A 3,639-nucleotide genomic window follows, 5' to 3' on the forward strand; every position below is an offset into this window, starting at 1 on the left:
AAACTTGCTTTGCACGGACCCCCAGCACACTAGACTCACGCTGACATTTTCTGACTCAGCTACCCCTAAAATGCTACTGAAATATAGGGCCATTTTACAGGACTATAATATTGTTTTGAGGCGTGTTTTTAAAGACACAGAACGAAAACAACTACTGCCAAACTTGTCATATAGCCGGACCAACCCCAAGCAATCAGCACCCTCTCTGCCGAAGGGCTTTCGCCACAGGGCCATGATTCATTCGGAAGGGCCGTCAAAGATAATTATGTGCGGTGAACCCAGCTGCAACACTCACTTGGAGAGGAAAACATCAGACCAAAAAGGTCAAACACACAAAGAACGCCAGCCCAATCTAGATAATTCAAAGATAGGACTCTCTATTACGCCTTTGGCAGATCCAGAATTTCACCACCCTTTACCCCAACTGGAATCTGATCAACCAATGCCAAGTGACGACCCTCCCAAGGGAAATGGGACATATAGAAAGCCAGAGACAGATTTAATTATCTTTGACGAAGACCCCCCGATGGCACCAGCAATCCAAATAACACCGTCGATGCCGGAAAATCGGGAAAATGCTGCAAATCAACCCCGAGAACAACAACACCGTGCATATCCTAAGAACGGTTGCATCATTACCGAACCAGTGGGAGAGCTGATAACAATTTCCCCACCACAATGAAGCCAAGCCAGTTATGGAACGAGCAGCTTTAACATTATCTCATGGAACATAGCGGGTTGGGCTAACAAACTTGGGGACAAGCCATTTCGTGAATATATAACGGGTTTTGACATAATAATGCTGCAGGAAACTTGGGCAACTGATAACATAGCTCTCGACGGTTACGATGTCTATGAAATCAAGGCCTCTAAACTGCTTGGAAGGGGACGACCGAGGGGGGGCCTAGTAACTCTGGTTTCCACTCAACTGGCGTCACAAGTCATTGAGTGCTCAGTTTTCGAGCAGCTGGCACTGGGGATCACCTTGCATATGGAATCCAAGAGTATTATTCTTGTTTCAGTGTATATTCCACCACATACAGTGCAAACACAGATAGAGAGCACGTGGCGTAAAATCCATAGTTTCCTTCATTCCCTACAAATTAGGTACCCTGGCTCGCCATTTTACCTAATGGGAGATATGAACGCCAGAATAGGCTCAAATGATGATAGCCTGGAAATAAAATTCCCAATATTAAGAGATCTAAAGGAAAATAGCGCCCTCTTGCTAAACCCACCCCCACGTAGACATTCGAAAGATTGCCAAATCAACTATGCTGGATTCTGTCTGGCTTTTTTACAAATAAGTCTTGATTTGATCATTGCTAATGGGGCATTCCCCGGGGACAGAGAAGGCGAGTACACATTCATAAATTCAAATGGGGCCAGCACAGTAGACTACTGTCTCACTAACAGACAGGCCTTCGAATCAATTAAAAAATTCACAATAGATAATAGGACTGAAAGTGACCATTTACCTCTTATCATCTCCACTACTGGCCAAAATTCAATTCAGCACTCTCACATAGAACATGAGGATATAGTCAAAGCAAATGATCCAGCATTGCGTAGGAAAAAATGGACACCTGAGATAGCAATTGCAGTTGAGAATAGATTGAATTCACAAACTGCAATTGAGTTAAGATCAATTATAATAAACAATTTATCAATAGACTCCTCCCTGACAGCTTATGAAAATCTCATTGAGTCCTTGCAGGATGTGGTCTCGGTTAATATAAACTCAGCCGGCAAGCCACGCACTGCTAAAGGGCGCAGTTGGTTTGACCAAGAGTGCCACACAAAGAAGGAAGCCTTAAGGAACGCCTATTTGGCCTATAGAAACGCTGGATTAAGCTACTTACCTCAATCTTATTTCAAAATCAAAAAAGAGTACAAAGCCCTTTTGGCCTCAAAAAAAAGGCAGTCCGAACAAAATTCCTGGTCCCTACTATTGAATGCCTCACTAAACAATGAAACTAAACTCTTTTGGCAACTGGTCTCCGACTCAATGAGAAATAGCTCCTCAGCCCCCAGCTGTGTCATTCCAGCTCAGGTTTGGGAGAACCACTTCAGAAATATATTTATGGAAAATCCAAACCTCCCTTCCAGTTTACAGGAGGATGACAGGGCACAATTGTCACTGCTCCCTAATTGGAGGCCGGTTACTGTGGAGGAAGTCCATACATTAATTGGGAATCTGAAGAGTGGAAAGGCTCCGGGGAAAGACTTTATCCCAGCTGAGTTGATTACATCAAACCAGCACTGGTGGGCTCCGCTTCTGGCAGCACTCTTTACGGTAGTAAATAACTCTGGTAAGGTACCATATAGCTGGAAACATGCTATAGTAGTTCCAATCTTTAAGAGAGGCCACCCAAATGTACCTTCCAATTATAGGCCTATTAGCCTGCTCTCAATAATTGGGAAACTGTATGCCCATTTCCTCAGTAGCAAATTGACAACTTTTCTAAATGAACATAATATACTATCTGAAGCCCAGGCAGCTTTCCGTGAGAATCATTCAACAACAGACCATTGTCTAATGCTGTCCTTCCTAGCTGAGAAGTATACCAGACACCTACAGGGTAAACTCTTCGTGGCCTTTATGGACCTGAAATCAGCATTTGACTCCATCCCCAGATCCCAGCTATGGTCCAAATTGAGTCTGATCCTGCAGGACAAACGACTTCTCTTTCTTATAAAAGCCCTGTACAATGGAACCAAACTGCAGGTCCGATGCGGTCGACAGGGACAGCTATCGAACAGCATCGAGATGACTAGGGGGGTGAGACAGGGTTGTATTTTGGCCCCCACATTGTTTTGTCTATTCTTTTTTTTTAATAAATATTTATTGGAGTTTTTAATAAAAGAAATACAAAAATAATAAACAGCGTTACTTTGTTTTTGCAAAATTTCATAACATCTTTAGACTTCCTCACATCCCCCGCTCCCACTTACATCATTAATAAGTTTTTGTCAAGCAAATTATCATCTTATTTTCAATTTTATAACCACTTATTTAAATACAATAAAATAATTCTCCTACAAATTTTGTTTCTCTTAATCTCTCTTATCATCAAATTCTGATCCATTTTAGTGATGGCCAATTATTTATAACCAAGCATCCTTCTTAACATTCCACTAAATCACAATGTTTCTGTAGATAAATCTTGAATTTCTTCCAATCTTCTTCGATCCTTTCTTCTCCCAGGTCTCGGATTCTGCCAGTCATCTCCGCCAGTTGCATATAGTCCATCAGTTGCATCTGCCATTCTTCCAGTGTGGGTAGATCTTGAGTTTTCCCCGGCAAGATGGCGTCGTTAGTGGTAGCTCTATTTTGTGCTCCGCGTTGATAATATAGATTTATCAGTATTTATCAGCACTTTTAAAGCTTTTTTTTTCCTTTTTCTTTTTTTAACCGAGCTTAGCAGTTTTAAACTATCACTCTTTTTTTATTAACTGCCAAAGGCCTATTTTTATCCAAAAGAGGCTCAGCAAGCCGCCCTATCTTCACGAAGCTGGTAATTAGCAGACGGGGAGGCCAGCTACTCCTTTGGAAGGACGCCGAGCTTTTTATCTATAAAAAAAAGGAAGGAATTGAAGCAGCTATAACCCCAAGAAACACAAGGCAAGTTCAACCCG

Source organism: Podarcis melisellensis (genome assembly GCF_964234715.1).
Source record: "Podarcis melisellensis genome assembly, chromosome: W".
Taxonomy (NCBI): Eukaryota; Metazoa; Chordata; class Lepidosauria; order Squamata; family Lacertidae; genus Podarcis; species Podarcis melisellensis.